Consider the following 21,448-nt stretch of genomic DNA (forward strand, 5'->3'; position numbering starts at 1 on the left):
TTTTTGGCCTATTGCAGAGTGTGTTAGTCAGTGGAGTAGCCTATCTGTGTTGCAAGATATACCACCTGTGTATAGAATACCAATTTTTTTACTGCACCTAGTGAAGTAAAATCTTTTGGGCATAGCATCATTCTATTAGTCCATCTATACTGACCTCCATCAGGTTGCAAACTGAATATAATTTTTTTCTGCATCTAGCTCTGAAAAAATATTTGGGCTTCTAGCAGTGTGTGGGACTTGGTCTATTAGTCCATCTATACTGACCTCCATCAGGTTGCAAATTAAAAATAATTTTTTTCTTCATTTAGCTCTGAAAAAATATTTGGGCTTCTAGCAGTGTGTGGGACTTGTTCTATTAGTCCTTCTATACTGACCTCCAGCAGGTTGCAAATTGAATATAATTTTTTTCTGCATCTAGCTCTGAAAAAATATTTGGGCTTCTAGCGGTGTGTGGGACTTGGTCTATTAGTCCATCTATACTGACCTCCATCAGGTTGCAAATTAAAAATAATTTTTTTCTGCATCTAGCTCTGAAAAAATATTTGGGCTTCTAGCAGTGTGTGGGACTTGGTCTATTAGTCCATCTATACTGATTTCCATCAGGTTGCAAATTAAAAATAATTTTTTTCTTCATTTATCTCTGAAAAAATATTTGGGCTTCTAGCAGCGTGTGGGACTTGTTGTTAGAACCTTGCTGTTAGGTTTTTTTTTCCTTTGCTGGTCACATGACCTTGTTGGCCTATTTAATCCTGCTCCGCCCTTCTGGCTTTGCTGGACTTCATTGTATATCTACTTTCTAGCTAGCCTGTGCTCTGTATCTAACTCTGTTAGTTTGCTTGGTCTACGGACCTCTATGTTCTATTTTGTTTGTTCGTCTGTCTGCTACTATTTCTGTTAGGAGGTGTCCCATATTCCTCCCAGTCCTTAGTACTTGTAGGGATTCCCTCCCCACATCTATAGGTCTCCGTACAGACTAGATTAGGACTTTAGCAGGTCTGATCGCAGGATCAGGTTCCCTGTTACATCGTAGGGATTCAGCTGAGTCCTATAGTAGGGACAGATCTCCTCTCTTTCCTTAGCTTTGGTAGCAGAACATAACAGTAAGTCCAGCCTGCAAATTCTCTAAGGAAAGATTTTTTTTTTGTTCCATCATGGTGTCGGTTCAGGATTTGGCTAAACACCTGCAGGGACTCTCTCTGGAAGTGGCCGAGCTCCGTCAGCACGTGAGTAACTGTCCTGGAGCATATTTCTTGGAGCCTAAGGTATGTTTGCCGGATTTATTTTTTGGTGAACATCGAGAATTTTTTTCATTTAAAAATGCTTGCTTATTGTATTTTCGTTTGAGACCCAAGTCCTCTGGGGATGAATCCCAGCGCGTAGGGTTCATAATGTCACTTTTGCGCAAAGAGCCTCAGGAGTGGGCCTTTTCTTTGCAACCTAGTGATACATGCTTCAGATCAGTGGATAGTTTTTTTTCTGCTTTAGGACTATTATATGATGATCCTGACCGTGTGGCATCAGCTGAGACTGAGTTGAGACGTTTAAAACAAGGATCAGGTAATGTCGAAAAATATTGTACTCATTTTCGTCGTTGGTCCACTCAAACAGGGTGGAACGATTCTGCTCTGAAAAGTCTATTTCTTGCTGGGCTCAGTGAAAGGGTTAAAGACCTGCTAATTGCTTATCCTACACCTGAGGATTTGCAACAGGCTATGCAATTAGCTATACGGGTGGATAGAAGACTGCGTGCTAGGGTTAATGAGAGCAAATCCTCTGCTATGTCAGTTTCTGGTTATGATAATGTGTGTACTAACAGTGGTGAACCGATGGAGATTGGATCGGTGGCACCTCGCTCTCAAGAAAAAGATCGTCGTTTTTCGGAAGGCTTGTGTTTCTATTGCGGAAAATCTGGTCATTTGATTAAAGGCTGTGAGCTTCGTATGAAGAAAGAAAAAAAAATGGTCAGTCACGCCCGTATTGCCTGTTTAAATTCCAAGGGTATATTTTTAGCTGCTTCCACGATTGCTCAGGAAAAATTAATGGAATTTCGGGTGTTTGTTGATTGCGGGTCTACACTGAATGTAATTGATGGGGGATTCGTGGAAAAACTCAATTTAAAACCTGAACCTTTATCATCCCCCATTGCTGTGGTTTCTGTGGATGGCTCCCCTTTGAAGAATATTACTGTCAAGGTCAGTGAATTTCCTCTCACTATTAATGGTGTTCACCATGAGAAATTGGATTTGGTAGTGTTGAATAACTTGCCTTCTCCAGTAATATTGGGTTTGCCCTGGTTAAAATTTCACAATCCTGTACTGGATTGGTCTACCAGTGAAATTAAATCCTGGAGCCATAAATGTTATGACAAGTGTTGTAACGGGCGTATTGCAGCTTTGGATAGGGGAGAATTGCCTGTTCCTATTCAGGATTTTTGGAGAGTTTTTTCTGAGAAGGAATCGCAGGTTTTGCCTCCCCATAGAGACTATGATTGTTCTATTGAATTTGTCCCTGGAGCGACTCTTCCTAAAAGTCGTTTATTTAACCTTACTATTCCTGAGAGGAAGGCTTTGGAGGAATACATACAGACAAGTTTGGCCGCCGGTCACATTAGGCCCTCTAAGTCTCCTGTGGCGGTTGGATTTTTTTTTGTAAAAAAAAAGGACGGCGGTTTACGTCCTTGTCTGGATTTTCGTGAGATTAACAAAATTACGGTACGCAATCCTTACCCACTGCCATTGATTCCTGATCTGTTTAACCAGTTATTGGGGGCCAAGTGGTTCTCTAAAATTGACCTTAAGGGGGCATACAATCTGTTGCGCATGAAGGAGGGTGATGAATGGAAGACTGCTTTTAACACTCCTGTGGGTCATTTTGAGAATCTGGTTATGCCTTTTGGTCTTACTAATGCTCCTGCATTTTTTCAGAATCTGATTAATGACATCCTTAGACCTTTGATCGGTAAAAATGTGGTTGTGTATTTGGATGACATTTTGATTTATTCGCCAGATCTGGAGTCTCATTGGCGGAGCGTGCGTGAGGTATTACAGTTATTAATGGACAATTCGCTTTTTGCTAAGCTGGAGAAATGTGAGTTCGCTGTACAGAGAATTAGTTTTTTGGGCTACATTATCTCCAGCAAAGGTTTTGAGATGGATCCGGTTAAGGTTCAGGCTGTGTAGGAATGGCCTAGGCCTATTGGTTTGAAATCGATACAGAGGTTTTTGGGTTTCGCCAATTACTACAGAAAATTCATAAAAAATTTTTCTAGTATTGTCAAACCTCTGACTGATCTCACCAGGAAAGGTGCTGATGCGGTTCAGTGTTCTTCTGAGGCCATTGAAGCTTTTGTGTATCTCAAGGAGAGGTTCACCTCTGCTCCCATCCTTATGCAGCCTGATGTTACTAGGCCGTTTTTGGTTGAGGTTGATGCTTCCTCTGTGGGGGTTGGCGCAGTATTGTCTCAGGATAACGGGGATGGATTACATCCCTGTGCCTTTTTTTCAAAAAATTTTTCGGAGACTGAACTGAATTACGATATTGGTAATCGGGAATTATTGGCTATTAAACTCGCATTTGAACACTGGCGCCACTTCTTGGAAGGTGCGGAATTTCCCGTTCAGGTTCTTACGGATCATAAAAATCTGATATATCTTGATGCTGCCAAGCGCCTGAATGCCCGTCAGGCTAGGTGGGCACTGTTTTTCTCGCGGTTTAATTTCTCCGTTACTTACATCCCTGGTACTAAGAATGTTAAGGCGGATGCCTTGTCTCGCAGTTTTTCTCCCATAGTCGGTGCTGAGAAAGAGGAAAACATTTTACAAGAAGGTGTTGTGATAGCTGCTTTAGACTCCGTTTTGGAAGATGAGATTCTTAAAGCTCAGGAGAATGCCCCATCTAACACTCCTCATGGGAGGTTGTTTGTGCCTGGGACCTTTAGGAGAGATTTGTTTGTTGAGTGTCACGAATCTCGGTTGGCAGGTCATCCCGGAATCTCTGAGACCAAGAGACTGGTGGGTCGCAGTTTTTGGTGGCCTGGATGGCAGAAGGAAGTCATTAAGTGGGTGCGCCAATGTACTATATGTGCTAGATCTAAGTCCTCACATACTCCTGCTGCGGGGTTGCTTTGTCCTTTGGAGGTCCCCAGTGCTCCTTGGACACATTTGGCTATGGACTTTATAACTGACCTTCCCCCCTCTGAGGGTTTTACTGTCATCTGGGTGGTCGTGGACCGTTTTAGCAAGATGTGTCACTTGGTTCCCTTCGTCAAACTGCCCTTTGCTAAAACTCTCGCTAAGGCCTTTGTCAAGGAAATTGTCAGACTTCATGGCGTTCCTACTGACATTGTTTCTGATAGGGGTCCTCAGTTCGTGGCTCGTTTTTGGCGTGCCTTTTGTGACAGGTTGGGAATTCATTTGTCGTTTTCGTCCGGATATCATCCTGAATCTAATGGCCAGACAGAAAGGAAAAACCAGGATGTTGAGCAGTTCTTGCGTTGTTTTGTGGCAGACAATCAAGAGGGGTGGTCTGAGTTTCTGCCACTTGCCGAATTTGCTCTGAACAATCATACATCTTCTTCTGCTGGTTGTTCGCCTTTTTTTTGTTGTTCTGGGAGACATCCGTCGTTTGGGTCGTTCTCCAAGTTGGGATCTGCCGTGCCTGAGGAGGAGAATTTTTCCGGTGATTTGGAAAGAGTTTGGACGGATGTGCGTGGTAATCTTCAGGAGGCCAACAGAAAATCTAAAGACTACTTTGATAAGAAACGACAGGAGGTTTTGTTCGCTGTTGGTGACATGGTTTGGTTGTCCTCTAGGAATCTGCGGTTGAGGATTCCTTCTAAGAAATTGGGTCCCAAGTTTGTAGGGCCCTTTAAGGTGCTTCAGGTTGTCAACCAATCTGCTGTTAGGTTGGAGGTTCCTACCTCCTGGAGAATTAATCCGGTCTTTCATGTCTCTCTGTTAAAAAAAGCTGTTGTGTCGGATGGTGACGCCTCTGCCTCTGTTCCTCCGGTGGTGGAGGACGGGGAATATGAAATTTCTCGCATCCTTGACTCTAGACGGTATAGAGGTAGTTTGCAGTATCTTGTGGCCTGGAAAGGTTTCGGACCCGAGGATAACTCTTGGGTGAGGTCAGATGATGTTTCCGCGTCCAGACTTATCAGAGCGTTTCACAGGAGATTTCCTGATAAGCCTGGTCCTAGGGGATCCGGAGGATCCTCTTAGAAGGGGGGGTACTGTTAGAACCTTGCTGTTAGGTTTTTTTTTCCTTTGCTGGTCACATGACCTTGTTGGCCTATTTAATCCTGCTCCGCCCTTCTGGCTTTGCTGGACTTCATTGTATATCTACTTTCTAGCTAGCCTGTGCTCTGTATCTAACTCTGTTAGTTTGCTTGGTCTACGGACCTCTATGTTCTATCTATTTTGTTTGTTCGTCTGTCTGCTACTATTTCTGTTAGGAGGTGTCCCATATTCCTCCCAGTCCTTAGTACTTGTAGGGATTCCCTCCCCACATCTATAGGTCTCCGTACAGACTAGATTAGGACTTTAGCAGGTCTGATCGCAGGATCAGGTTCCCTGTTACATCGTAGGGATTCAGCTGAGTCCTATAGTAGGGACAGATCTCCTCTCTTTCCTTAGCTTTGGTAGCAGAACATAACACTTGTTCTATTAGTCCATCTATACTGACCTCCATCAGGTTGCAAATTAAAAATAATTTTTTTCTGCATCTAGCTCTGAAAAAATATTTGGGCTTCTAGCAGTGTGTGGGACTTGGTCTATTAGTCCATCTATACTGACCTCCATCAGGTTGCAAATTAAAAATAATTTTTTTCTGCATCTAGCTCTGAAAAAATATTTGGGCTTCTAGCAGTGTGTGGGACTTGGTCTATTAGTCCATCTATACTGACCTCCATCAGGTTGCAAATTGAATAAAAAAATTTTCTGCATCTAGCTCTGAAAAAATATTTGGGCTTCTAGCGGTGTGTGGGACTTGGTCTATTAGTCCATCTATACTGACCTCCATCAGGTTGCAAATTAAAAATAATTTTTTTCTGCATCTAGCTCTGAAAAAATATTTGGGCTTCTAGCAGTGTGTGGGACTTGGTCTATTAGTCCATCTATACTGACCTCCATCAGGTTGCAAATTAAAAATAATTTTTTTCTTCATTTAGCTCTGAAAAAATATTTGGGCTTCTAGCAGTGTGTGGGACTTGTTCTATTAGTCCTTCTATACTGACCTCCAGCAGGTTGCAAATTGAATATAATTTTTTTCTGCATCTAGCTCTGAAAAAATATTTGGGCTTCTAGCAGTGTGTGGGACTTGGTCTATTAGTCCATCTATACTGACCTCCATCAGGTTGCAAATTGAATAAAAAAATTTTCTGCATCTAGCTCTGAAAAAATATTTGGGCTTCTAGCGGTGTGTGGGACTTGGTCTATTAGTCCATCTATACTGACCTCCATCAGGTTGCAAATTAAAAATAATTTTTTTCTGCATCTAACCCAGCCAATAGTTTTGGCCTAATACCACAGTTTGGCCACTCAGCTCTGCTCGGTTACCATCCATTGTTTTTTTGTGCAAACAACTCCAGAGTTGTGAATTAGTTAACCACCAAAATGAGTGGAAAAAGGCCTGCTGCTGGTGGAAAGGGGAATAGGCGTGTTGGGAAGGGGAAAAAAGGTTGTGTCCGTGGGGTAGGTGCAGAAGAAAGACCATCTTCCAGCCAAACTAAAATGTCTACTTCTTTTAGCGGACAATGTGATAAGATCCCTTTCTTACGGCCACGCCAATCGCTACAAATTCCAGATGAGGCACAAAAACAGCAGGTGCTTCAACGGATATCAAGTGCTCCTTTAAGTGGGCTCTCCTCCACATCAACTTCAACATTACAAATACTCCAGTCCTCAAAGGTGTCACCCAAATCGCACTTGCTTCCTCACAGCTCCCAAATCTCCAGCTGCCCGTCTGAGTATGAGGTAGAACAGATGGTTGAGTCTGCAGAGCTGTTTACTCATACTATAGCCTGGGAATCAGAGGTAGACTCCAGCGCTTCTGTGAATCCAGACGAGAAAATGATCTGCACTGATGCCCAGAATCTTTATGAGTCGGATCCAGGACCAGACGCAGAAGGTTCTGACCATAATGTAGACCCTCATTCCCAAACTGTAACTCCTGTTGGTGGAGACAATGAGGAAGACGATGATAAGACTCAAATACCTGATTGGAGCGACAACTTTAGTTTTTTGTCAGGGCAGGAACAGGTTGGCTCTGAGGACGACGGGTGTGATAACGCACAGGGTGATGATGATGAGGTCGGAGATCCCACTTACTGTCAACCCACAGTCAGCCAAGAGATGAGGTCAGCAGAGGAGGTGGAGGAAGATGCTAGTGACGACGAGGTCAGGTTGCGCCTTCCTGGACAGAGACGTAGTACTGGAAGCACGTCAACAACTGCATCCTCAAACACAACTCTGCCTCTCACCACAAGTCGTGGTGGCTCTTCAGGTCGCATGGGTGCTAAGCCTTGCATAGCCTGGGCATTTTTTCAGATCGATAAAGATGACCCAACTCGTGTTATCTGTAACATTTGTCAGCAAAAGCTAAGTAGAGGCCAAAAAATACATAGTTTGAGCACTTCATGCATGAACCGGCACATGGACATGAAGCATAAGTTGCAGTGGGAAGCTCAGTGTGCTACAATGCGGCCTAGCCGGCCGGGCCAACCACCGTCTGCCATATCTTATGCATCCGCGGCCTCTTCATCCTCTGTGACTGGGGGGACAGCAGTGACACCTGTTTTGGGGCGCAGACCTGCCACCTCTTTACCCGCAACAGCCAGCGTGATTGGCAGGTCATCATTTTCTTTGGAGGTGGTAACACCAGCTGGTCTTGAGCGCTGTCCGACATCGATAGCACCACCTTTGGATCAAGGCAACCTAACATGTCCGCCTGCATCTTCCTCACAGACCGGCAGTTTGCCGGGGACACCCTTATCAACCCCGTCTAAGCACAATAGCCAGCCCTCGGTCCCTCAGATGTGGACAAGTAAAAGACCATTTCCTCCTAGCCATGAGAAAGCTAAGAGGTTGAATTTCACCATCTGCAAGCTCTTGGCTACAGAAATGCTGCCTTTCCGCCTGGTGGACACAGAGGATTTTCGAGACCTTATGTCCGTCGCAGTGCCCCAGTACCAGATGCCCAGTCGGCACTACTTCTCAAAGAAAGGTGTGCCTGCGCTCCACCAGCATGTCGCACACAACATCACCGCTTCTTTGAGAAACTCTGTGTGTGACAGGGTGCATTTCACCACAGACACTTGGACGAGTAGGCATGGACAGGGGCGTTACATGTCGCTGACTGGGCACTGGGTAACTATGGTGACAGCAGGACAAGGGGCTGCTGTCCAAGTCTTGCCGTCCCCACGAGTTGTGCGTCAATCCTCTTTATGTCAAAGTTCCTCCACTGCTTCTGCCTCCTCAACCTCCTCTCGGTCTTCCACCTGCACCCAAAGCCTGTCTGGTCATGCCACAAGCTTTCTAACTGTGCAGAAGGGATCCTGCACACCTCCTTACTATGCTGGCAGTAGGGCTCAACGTCATCAGGCGGTTTTTACATTGAAATGTCTGGGAAATGTGAGTCACACAGCTGAGGAGTTGTGGTCAGCTCTGGAGAACCAATTTCATGAATGGTTGTCTCCACTGGACCTGAAACCAGGGAAGGCCGTGTGCGACAATGCTGCAAACCTGGGTGCGGCCCTTCGCCGGGGCAATGTCACACACGTGCCTTGTATGGCTCACGTGTTGAACCTGGTTGTCCAGCAATTTTTAGCCCACTATCCCAGACTAGATGGCCTTCTGCAGAGGGCACGGTCGCTGTGTGCTCACTTCCGCCGTTCGCATCCCGCAGCTCAGCGACTTACATCTCTACAGAAGTCGTTGGGCCTGCCACTTCACCGGCTAAAATGCGATGTGCCTACCCGGTGGAATTCAACTCTGCACATGTTGCAGCGACTGTGGCAGCACCGACAAGCCCTGGTGCAATACGTTCTGACGTATAGCCTGGGCCAACGAGATTCAGAGGTGGGGCAAATCACGCTGGAGGAGTGGTCTCAGATCAGGGACCTATGCACCCTTCTGCACAGTTTTGAAATGGCGACGAAGATGTTTAGTGCTGACGATGCCATTATCAGCATGACTATTCCGGTGATTTACATGCTGGAGCACATGTTAAACAGAATTCGGAGTCAGGTGGTGGCACAAGAGGAGGTGGAGGAAGTAGAGGAGGAGGAGTTGTATGCGGAAGGGCTAACATCTGCAAGGTCCAGACGGTCGGCAGCACCAAGGCGGCAGGCATGTGAGGGTGGGGGAGATGATTTTACCAGGGCGCTTGGTAGCAGCCAAACTAGTGAGGAAGGTGCAGGAGCCCAGGAAGAAGTGGAGGACGAACTGATGGAAGACTCATCAGATGAGGGAGACCTTGATCACATTTCTGTTGTGCGAGGTTGGGGGGAGAGGACAGAGGAAGGAAGCATGATTGTTACCTCGCCACCAACACAACAGGGACTTGGTGCTCCTGGATGCGCAACACACATGAGTGCCTTCTTGCTGCACTACCTGCAACATGACCCTCGAATTGTGAGAATTAGAAATAATCCTGACTACTGGGTTGCCACACTGTTAGATCCCCGGTACAAAAGTAAATTTGCAGAAATTATTCCTGCCATAGAAAGGGATGCACGCATGCAGGAGTATCAGCAGAGACTGTTGCAGAATCTTACATGTGCTTTTCCACAAAATACCAGTGGTGCACGTAGTGAATCTCACAGTTCCAACTTGCCAACCGTGGGACCGTCAAGTGTTCAGCACTCAAACCGTAACAGAACCACAGTATCTGCTGGTAACATCAATTTTGCGGAATCATTTCACCACTTTTTTAGCCCATCCTTTGCAAGGCCACAGGAGACAAGAAGTCTGACACATAGTCAACGCCTAGAGACGATGGTACAGGAGTATCTCCAAGTAAACATTGAAGCCACGACTGTGTCACTGGACCCTTGCTCTTTTTGGGCTTCCAATCTGGATAAATGGCCGGAGCTAGCCACTTACGCCTTGGAGATCTTGTCATGCCCCGCAGCCAGCGTTCTGTCTGAACGTGTGTTCAGCGCTGCTGGTGGTGTGCTGACAGATAAGCGCACGCGGCTCTCCACTGATAATGTAGACAGACTCACGTTCATAAAGATGAACAAATCATGGATCCGAAACGACTTTTCTACCCCTGTGTCATCCTGGGGAGAGTAAAAGCTTGATGATTGGTTAAAATCACCCTACCAACCGTTTTAAGCTTTCAAATTACTAATCATGTTTATCTGTATCTTGACTGGAAAATAATTTGGGCTTTGTAGCAGTGTGCAGCACTGATCCTATTAGGCCATCTATAATAAGCTTCACCAGATTTAAAATTAAAAATAATTTTTAGCTGCATCTAGCCCGGAAAATAATTTTGGGGCTCCGAGATGCGCAAGACACATAAGTGCCTTCTTGCTGCACTACCTGCAGCATGACCCTCATATTGTCAGAATTCGAAGTAATCATGGCTACTGGGTTGCCACACTCTTAGATCCCCCAAACTTTTCGATCAACCTTTTCATTTTAATAAAGACCAAAAAAATGGTCATTTTTGAAATTATAAGCATTATCAGGTTGTTAGAAACTGAAATCAAACAGTTTTCAACTCAAAACTTTATTCTAGGTGATGTTACATTTTCACATAGGACCCCTTGTTCGAAAGGAGCTTCTGAACTCTCTCGTCCATTGAATTTGTCAGGTTTTGGATGGTTTCTGCTTCAATTGTTTTGCATGAGGACAGAATACCCTCCCAGAGCTGTTGCTTAGATGTGAACTGCCTCCCGCCATCATAGACACTCCTTTTAATGATGCTCCAAAGGTTCTGAATGGGGTAGAGGTCAGGGGAGCATGGGGGTCACACCATAAGTTTGTCCCCTTTTATGCCCATATCAGCCAGAGATGCAGATGTTTTATGTGCAGCATGAGATGGTGCATTATCATGCAGAAAAATGATCTTGCTGTGAAATACACGGTTCTTCTTCTTGAACCCTGGCAGGAAGTGCTGTTTGAGAAAATCCACATACATTATGGAGTTCATCTTTAGCACCTTCAGGGATCCTAAAGGGGCCGACAATCTCTCTCCCCATGATTCCAGCCCAAAACATTACTCCACCTCCTCCTTGTTGGCGCTGTAGCCGTGTTTGCGTGGGGTGTCCATCAACCAGCCATCCTCCACTCCATTCATCTGGACCATCGAGCGCTGCACGGCACTCATCCGTGAACAAAACAGTTTTGAAATCAGTCTTCATGTAATGTTTGGCCCACTGGAGCCGTTTCTGCTTGTGTGAAGTGGATAGAGGAGGTCGACAGGATGGCGTATGCACAGCTGCAAACCTCTGAAGGACCCTGCATCTTGTTGTTCGGGGGACGTTGGAGGCACAAGCAGCTTCAAAAACTTGTCTGCTGCTATGACAAGGCTTTTTTGCCGCTGCTCTTTCAACCTGACGTAATTGCCTGTAGGAAAGAGTCCTCAATTTGCCCTTATCAGCACGCACACGTGTATACTGTGAATCAGCTACATACTTCTTGATTGCCAAGACACTTCATCCTGATCATCGCACAATGTTGATTGTAGTCATGCCTTGACCTAAACACTCCACAATTTGTTGCTTCTCAGCAGGCGACACATCCTTTTTCTTTCCCATTTTGGCAGAAAATGTAGGCTGCTTAATAATGTGAGAGAGCCTTCTTAAGTAGTCTTGCCTTTCATTGGACACACCTGCCAAACTAATTAGCACAGGTGTCTGCAATTGCTTACAGTGATATAAAGAGCCCTGACACACATCACCATCAATGAGTTTAACTGACAAACAAACAAATTCTTCCCTTATCACTCCTAAACACTTTTTGCATAATAATTTGGAACGCGGTGTACATGTGCTTTTCCACAAAACACCAGTGGTTCACGTAGTGAATCTTACAGTTCTAACTTGCCAACCGTGGTCTGTATGGAATTGTTCAATAAAGGGCCCAAAATTAAGATAACATAGATGGGAGAGGTCTCTATGAATAGGAATTCCTAAGTATTTGATACCCTGTGAGGGCCAGGCAAAGGGAAAGTTGGACTGGATGGAATCCTATATGGATTTAGGGAGGGAGACATCGAGGGCCTCAGACTTCGCTGCATTGATTTTAAAATTTTACCATGTAACAAAGTGATCTATTTCAGCCATAACAGCAGGGATGGATATATGTGATTGAGTGATATATACTAGGACATCATCAGCAAATAGAGAGCACTTGTACTCGGTGCCTCCCACCTCAATCCACCTAATATTGGGGTTATGGCGAATTGATGAGAGCAGGTGCTCCGTCACTAGGATGTATAAGAGAGGGGACAGAGGACATCCCTGCCTTGTCCCATTGGTGATTGTGAAAGGTGATGAAAATGTTCTGACGCACCCCCTGGGCCTTGGGACACCCGGAGCCGGACCCTTTTTGGTGGATGCTGGTGGTTGTAGTCTTCGTGGCGGCGATCCGGTTCCGTGGCTCAGGGCGGTCAAACCAGTGGCGGAACTATTTATGTGGTTTTGATGTTTAAATGTCCGACTACGCCACCCGTGGATTGCGGTCAGAGTGAACCGCCGCTACAGGGCAGACCGCTAAGGCTGGTGTTGTGGGTGCAGCAGAGCGTAGCATAACTCCCCACGGGAGGAGTATAGCCTCAGGGCAGTGTATGCGGAGGATGGGGGTGATGGTGCAGGGCAGCAGCAGTAACGACACGGAGTCAGTGATGCAGTTCAGGGCCTTTACTCACAGTTCTTATTATCCAGACCACGTCTGCAGGTAACGGCTGCCCACGTCGTACTGTGCTCACCAGGTGAGGGGCTCAGACAACTCCCAGATAACTTTGGAGCGCTTCACAGGACCCCCTTTGTGTGTCCTTTGTCTGGCCTTTCTTACCAACACTTCTGTCCGGCTGCCTCGGGCCTCCTCTTGGTAAACTTGGCGCCAGTTTCCCTGACCCTATGTGGTGCCTTCCTAGCGGGTGGAGCAAGGGGCTGCGCCACATAAAATGTCAGAGCCTCCGGTTTCTAGCTGAGGGTCGTTTCCTGCCTCCACTAGTTCGGGGACCGGTCTCCCCCTTTGGCCTGACCCCTCCACGCAGGTGGATTCGGGCGTGCGGTGGCGACTCGCCCGTCCGCACCCCTGGGATCCCTTCATTCCTCGTTCCTGGAGCCTTCTCCGCTCCTCTTCCTTCCTTCTCCCTCTTGCAGGCCTGGGCCTCTGTTACTAGGCCCGCCTCCGGAGCAGAGCTCATGCAGAGCCCCTGCTCCCTGCCACTTCTGCTCAGACTTCTCTGCACTGAACTAAGATGGTGCCCACCTTTTATACTCCCTTCTCAATGCACCCAGGAACTGCTTCCTCCCTGCTCCTGCACTGCAGGGTTCCCCTTCCTCAGTGTTCCCTCCCCCCACTCCAGCCAGGGACAGGGACTGTCGTGCCCATCTCAGGGGCATATTGGTCGCCCTGCCCCACGGCAATGTGGTGTAATGCATGCAGGTGTCGGGTCCTGATCCACACTCCATCCTTATCTGAGAGTGAGATATCACACCTCTGGGTGAGGTGCAATACGTCTGTAGCAACCGAGCCCTCGGTGCTACAGTTCCATCTATCTTCAGCCTAGGTGACGTATTGTGATACAGGGCCGTGATTTTGGCTATAAAAGGGTCCCCTAGACCCCTACCCCAAGCTTTTTAAGAGAATCATATATGGCGTGCCAGGAGACTCTATGGAATGCTTTCTCAGCATCCAACGAGAGTATCTACTTACAAATTTTTAACTGCATCTAGCCCAGGAAATACTTTGTGCCTAGTAGCAGTGTCTGCTAGTCAGCGGATTATCCCGGCTGTTAAGCAAGCTACACCACCTGTAGTTTGGACACTTAATTTTTTCAAAGGAAATGCTTCGGGACCACGGGATACTCAGTGAAGAGCATCAGGAGGCACCCCAAGGCATAGGGGCTGGGACTGGCACTAGGATGCCTTGCGGTGGACAGCCGAGCTCGATCCTTATAAAAGCTTTTTAACTGCAGCAGCTTTAGTGGACGCTACTGGAGCTGGAATTACGCGGCTGCTGGCATGAGACTTGCCCTCCAATAGATCCTTGTAAATGGATTTAAAGTGTATTCATTCAAATTAGAGGGACAATTTAAATTAAAAAGCTTAGAGCTGCCTCCACCACAGGGGGGCTCTCTCGACCCACCAGCGGACAGGCACCAGTATTGGGAGAGGGGGGCTGGCCGTCAGGGTTCACCGCGGCTCTGGCACAAACCCGGCGACACGGAGGTGGCACGGGCAGGAGCGGACTGGCCGTCTCGGCTTCTCACTTTTTGGATTTTAGAAGGGCATGACATGCCTATATCTGTGTCTCCCCCTCCTTTTACTCCTCCACCTCTTTTCTTTTCGCATGACTATATGTACTTGTCACTTTTCCATGTGTTAGTTGTGTCTTCTGAGCAGTTTGTCAGCTTTTGGACACCTTTGAAGGTGTTTTCTATGTGTTTCTATGTGTTTTTGTTTGCCTGCCATTGGTTTTAACGGTGTTCGAAGGTGTTCGACGAACAGTTCGACGAACAGTTCGGCGAACACACGGGTGTTCGACGAACCGAACCGAACTCGAACACTACGGGGGTGGCTCAACACTAGTGGTGGCAAAGTGACTGGAAGCATTATCTGTTATCCAACCAACAACCTTTTCACATTGCTCTGGGTTCCATAGTGGTGTGATGCAGTCCTCTAGCAATTGGGACAGGAAGGTTGGGTGACAAGATGTGGGTGTTTGTTGTGGCACAATTTCAGCTTGGCCTCGGCCTCTGCATGCACCATCACCATCACGTCCACTTCCTCGTCCCTTGCCATGCTCATTTTAAATGGAGGACAATATTTTCCACGCTCACTAGAAATGGCTGATTTTGGAACGCAGTTACAGTTGTGCTCAAAAGTTTACATACCCCGGCTGAACTTTTCCTTTCTTGGCCTTGTTTCAGAGAATATGAATGATAACAAAAAAACTTTTTCTCCACTCATGGTTATCACCCCTGGGCCTGTGTTGTGCGTGCACGTGTATGCGGGGAATACCCGGAGCCGGATCGCTGGGGGTTGTAGTCTCCGTGGCGATGACCCGGTCCGTACCCAGGTTGGTCAAACCAGTGGCAGACTTAGTAGTATTATAATTGTCCGACTACGCCACCTGTGGATTGCGGTCAGTGGGGACCGCCGCTGCGATGCAGCCCACTGAGGCTGATGTTGTATGCGCAGCCAAGTATGGGATGACTCCCCACGGGAGAAGTATAGCCTCAGGGCAGTTAGTGCGGATGATGGGAGTGATGGTGCACGAGCGTCCCAGCACTGGTGGTGCTGGTGCGGCGAAGAAGCACAGAGACGTGTGGTTGCAGTTTCCAATGCTTTACTCACAGTTCTTTACTGGTCCTAGTCACCTCGGCACAGCGGCGACTGCCCAAGCCGTGCTGCGTACACCAGGCAAGGGGCTCGACCAACTCCCAGGCAATTCCAGAGCGTGGCACAGGGCTCCCCTCTCTTCCCTTCTCTGGCCGTGCCCCACCAGTGACTTTACGTTTGTCCGGCTGCCTCGGGCCTTCTCTTGGTATGCTGATTTCTGCGTCCCTGACCCTATGTGGTGTGCCTTCCTGGTAGGTGTAGTGAGGGGTCGCACCGAGATATAGTCACGACCGCCGGTCTTTGGCTGAGGATTAGTCGCCTCCACCAATTTGGGATCCAGTACCCTGTTCTGCCAACCCGTCACCCGCAATCTCCTGGGCCTATGGGGTTCCTTCTTCTCTCGTGTCTCTGGGCCTCTCTTAATGTTCTGTTCCTTGTTTCCTTTCTCTTCTGTTCCAGTTCTCTCTGCTGTTTCTGGCCTCCACTCCAGGCCTGTCTCGTGGAGCTGGGCCCAGACTGAGCCACAGCTCCCTGTCAGCCCTCTCTGGCTGAACTTCTTCTCTCACTCCTCTCCTCTGACTGTCTGAACTTCTAAGGTGGTGCCCACCTTATATACCTCCCTCTCTGTGTGAGCCCAGGTGACTAGCAACCAATGGGCTCCTACCTATGCCCAGAGACCCACCCCTATCTGCTCCTACACCACTGGGTTTTCCTTCCCCTCCCCACTCCAGCCAGGGACAGATGCTATCGTGCCTGCACTTCTGTCTAGTGGGAGCACCGTTGAGCTGTCCCTCGGAAATGGGGTGTGTGTGGTGCATGCAGCTTACTGAGTCCTGGTCCACACTCCATCCTTACCCGGGAGTGGAATATCACACCTCTGGTTTGATGTGCAATACCCCTGTAGCAGCCGAGCCCTCGGGGTGCTACACATGCCTCTTAATGAATCAGTCAAGGGGTGTAGTGACATGCGCCTCTATCTACACCTCAACACAAATCTTATTAAGCAAGTAAGATCTGTGGCTCAGCGAACACTGCCACTCATCTTGAATTTCAGAATGGCATGAAAACGCCAGAAGTTGCATTTTTTTGCACAACCTCACATAAAAAAAAATTGTGAATTTTCAAAAGCTTTTTTCACCAGAAATCTGGAGAAAAAACTTTGATGAGTCACCCCATTAGTATATTTATACAATAAATTGCTTTTTTTTGTGCATTAGACCTCTGAGGGCAATGCAGCGATCACATGAAGTATGCAGGTAAGATAAACAGAAGACCGGGGACGTGGCACTGAAGCAGTGGAGATTACATAGATGAGTGTAAATTTTTTGCAAGCTTTTGAAGAATGTCAAAACCCATTTATAGGTGGCAGCAGAGCCATATATATCAATGTTAAACTGCCCAATTTTTATATATGTATAATATATAAAAATATACATACTTTGAGAATATTTGCAGATTTTATCTGTCACTGACAGAATGAAGTTTATTTCTTATGTAGTTTTAATTTTGAAGAATTTTTATCAGCTCTTAATCAAACATAACGGGCCACAGATACATCTATGTAGGAAATAAAACCAAAGTTTGTACTAAGCAGACAGCTGTTAATTTGTTCAGCTTCAAATACTGTTCACGGTTGTTCCAGATGTCTAACATTAAACAAATTAGATGTCTGATTTTAAAAACAACATAAAATCTCCCTTTAAGTGTCCGCCTCACATTGCTAAAGAAAATATCAGCCAACATTTGCACTCCATGCTATATTATCATTATTGATCTGTAAATCACAGACTTATGAATAAGTAAGAACCTGAGGTGCTTTTAATGCAATATCATTATACACTTATCAGTACATTTAATCCTCAGCTTAGTTGCAATACACAGCTCATACAAGTCAAGAGAATTGTGGGTGAAATGTAATTTTTATGTATCTAAGTTAAACCAACTTATAATCATTTTACGATAGGCTAGATTTGTGAAAACTATCTCCTTGGGTTTTAGGCAATTTAACTTTACATGGGCAACTTAATAATTTAACATATTACCCAGCCGCCACATTTACTGAAATAAATACATGATAATTATGTTCTGCTACTCTGGTAAAATCATATACAGGCAGACAGATATATGGACACTGAACAAACAGGCAGATACAGTTATGTGAAAAAGTTTGGGCACCCCTATTAATCTTAAGCTTATTGTTTTATTAAAATTGGTGTTTTTGCAACAGCTATTTCAGTTTGATATATGTAATAACTGTTGGACACAGTAATGTTTCTGCCTTGAAATGAGGTTTATTGTACTAACAGAAAATGTGCAATCTGCATTCAAACAAAATTTGACAGGTGCATAAGTATGGGCACCTCACCAGTAAAGTGACATTAATATTTAGTAGATCCTCCTTTTGCAAAAATAACAGCCTCTAGTCGCTTCCTGTAGCTTTTAATGAGTTCCTGGATCCTGGATGAAGGTATTTTTGACCATTCCTCTTTACAAAACAATTCCAGTTCAGTTAAGTTTGATGGTCGCCGAGCATGGACAGCCCTCTTCAAATGATCCCACAGATGTTCAATGATATTCAGGTCTGGGGACTGGGATGGCCATTCCAGAACCTTGTAATTGTTCCTCTGCATGAATGCCTGAGTAGATTTGGAGCGGTGTTTTGGATCATTGTCTTGCTGAAAAATCCATCCCCTGCGCAACTTCAACTTTATCACTGATTCTTGAACATTATTGTCAAGAATCTGCTGATACTGAGTGGAATCCATGCGTCCCTCAACTTTAACAAGATTCCCGGTGCCGGCATTGTCCACATAGCCCCAAAGCATGATGGAACCTCCACCAAATTTTACTTTGGGTAGCAAGTGTTTTTCTTGGAATGCTGTGTTTTTTTGCCGCCATGCATAACGCCTTTTTGTATGACCAAACAACTCAATCTTGGTTTCATCAGTCCACAGGACCTTCTTCCAAAAAGAAATTGGCTTCCCCAAATGTGCTTTTGCATACCTCAGCCGACTCTGTTTGTGGCGTGCTTGCAGAAACGGCTTCTTTGGCATCACTCTCCCACACAGCTTCTCCTTGTGCAAAGTGCGTTGTATAGTTGACCGATGCACAGTGACACCATCTGCAGCAAGTTGATGCTGCAGCTCTCTGGAGGTGGTCTGAGGATTGTCCTTGACTGATCTCACCATTCTTCTTCTCTGCCTTTCTGATGTTTTTCTTGTCTGCCACTTCTGGCCTTAACAAGAACTGTCCCTGTGTTCTTCCATTTCCTTACTATGTTCCTCACAGTGGAAACTGACAGGTTAAATCTCTGAGACAGCTTTTTGTATCCTTCCCCTGAACAACTATGTTGAATAATCTTTGTTTTCAGATCATTTGACAGTTGTTTTGAGGAGCCCATGATGCCACTCTTCACAGGAGATTCAAACAGGAGAACAACTTGCAAGTGGCCACTTTAAGTAGCTTTTCTCATGATTGCATACACCTGGCTATGAAGTTCAAAGCTCAATGAGGTTACAAAACCAAAAAAAGTGCTTTAGTAAGTCAGTAAAAAGTAGGTAGGAGTATTTAAAACAAGAAAATGATAAGGGTTCCTATACTTATGCACCTGTCAAATTTTGTTTGAATGCAGATTGCACATTTTCTGTTAGTACAATAAACCTCATTTCAAGGCAGAAACATTATTGTGTCCAACAGTTATTACATATATTAAATAGTGTTGAGCGAGCACTAAAATGCTCGGGTGCTCGAAGCTCGGGCCGAGCTCGCCGTGATACTCGGGTGCTCGACCCGAGCAACGAGCCCAATGTTAGTCTATGGAAGACTCGAGCTTTTTTGCGGTGGCACCCCCGGCAGTCTTTTAAAAGCCTAACAAGTGCCCAAAACGATAGTGACAGTGCTCAACTGACATGGGGACAGCATGGGGATCGCCCCAGGAAGCATTTCTGACCCCCAGGTCACTGCTGTCAACAACGTGGTCAGAGGTATTAAGCCACTTTTACGGGCTCACAATAAAACGTTCAAAAACGAAAGTGAAACTTTTTTCCTGTGAAATATGTTAAGGAACATCCTTTCCAGGGAAAAGACTTGTGTATAAGTTAAAATAAATAACCAAAAACAAAAATACTCCTCCACACCTTCGGCTATGTTCACAAGCAGCAATTTTTATGCGTTTTTGCACTTTTGCATTGCTTTCAACTATGACAAATGCATTCACCGGGAAATGTCATTTTAACATTTTACAACCTTATCTGGCCATGTGCTGTGTGACACATGCATAAAGTGCTGAAAAGACATGGGAACAGCATGGGGAAGACCCCTGGAAGCATCTCTGACTCCCAGGTCACTGTCTAAAAGTGTGCCCATCATAAGTGATCCTTGCCGCATCAGAAGATGCAGACTTGCAACTATCCCCATGCAAGTTCTAGTCCCAGGGCAGTGTCCAATTGTACCTCCCCCATTCCTTGCAATGCAAGCGCAAGTATGCAGCCTGCCTCCCACCCACCCCCAGGCTGCAATACTATACTGCTTGCTTGCTTGAACTTGAAATTGGGCCGTTTAGGCATGTGGAGGCGGAATATGGCCACCACGTCATGGCTGTGTTGGCGGCCTGGAATCCATACTCAGTCCCCAGCTGCCCGGCGGCCGGGTGTCCATACTCGGTCCCCAGCCGCTCCGTGGCCGGGTGTCCACACACGGTCCCCAGACGCCTGGGGGCAGCCGGGTGTCCATAAACGGTCCCCAGCCGCCCCTATTTCTCCTTGGAACATCCCCCACACACTTTTCTTAGCCCGGCCTGCTTTAGGCAGCATTGGACGAGCCCACCAGAGAACCAGACTCTTCCGGTGGGCCCTGACTTCTCCATCGGTGGAGTTGAGAGTGCCAAGGTGAGGAGCATGATGATGATGACAGAAGTTAGCATCTGCTATGTTTTCTTTTAATGCAAGTGTAAGTGTGCAGCCTGCCACCCACCCACTCCCAGACTGCAATTCCATACTGCTAGCTTGCACTTGAAATGGGGCCTTTTAGTTTGGAGGAGGCCGAAGCTGGCCACTACCTCATGGCTGCTTCGGCAGTGAGGTATCCATACTCAGTCCCCAGCCGCCCCTATTTGTCCTGGTGTGTCTTATACATAAGATTAAGCGCGTATACCAAAACATTACCTGTGCCCTCCCCAGTGCATTTAGTGGGATGGAGAGCCTATTCCGCTGTAGTGTGTGCATGCCAAACCCCTGTTCATGGTACATGCGAAGATGCCTCCCACCTTGCACCTGTCGTTGCAGACTTGCAGCTATCCCCATTCAAGTCATTGTCCCAGGGCAGTGTTCAATTGTACCTCTCCCATTCCTTGCAATGCAAGCGCAAGTATGCAGCCTGCCACCCACCCACCCCCAGGCTACAATACCATACTGCTTGCTTGCTTGCACTTTAAATTGGGCCTTTTAGGCATGTGGAGGTGGAATCTGACCACCACGCCATGGCTGTGTCGGCGGCCTGGTATCCATACTCAGTCCCCAGCCGCCTGGTGGCCGGGTGTCCCCGCTTGCTCCCCAGCCTCCAGGGGGTGGCCGGGTGTCCATACTCGGTCCCCAGCCACCCCTATTTGTCCTGGTAACCTTTCCCACACTTTTCTTAGCCTGGCCTGCTTTAGGGCAGCATTGGCCGAGCCCACCGGACTATCAGACTCCTCCGGTGGGCCCTGGCTTCTCCATCAGGGGAGTTGAGAGTGCCAAGGTGAGGAGCATGATGAGGATGATAGAAGTTAGCATCTGCTTTGTTTTGTTGTAATGCAAGCGCATGTATGTAGTAGCGGCTAGGCCTGAGGTAGTCAGCGTTTTGGCGCATATCCTACCTCCTCCGAGGATTGCTGGATGTTTTCCTGCTACTATCCAAGTTCTATGACTCCCGTTAAAACAAAGCTTCAGGTGA

This window comes from Phyllobates terribilis, unplaced genomic scaffold (genome assembly GCF_046119375.1).
Source record: "Phyllobates terribilis strain yellow unplaced genomic scaffold, ASM4611937v1 Scaffold_1__5_contigs__length_1240528914, whole genome shotgun sequence".
Taxonomy (NCBI): Eukaryota; Metazoa; Chordata; class Amphibia; order Anura; family Dendrobatidae; genus Phyllobates; species Phyllobates terribilis.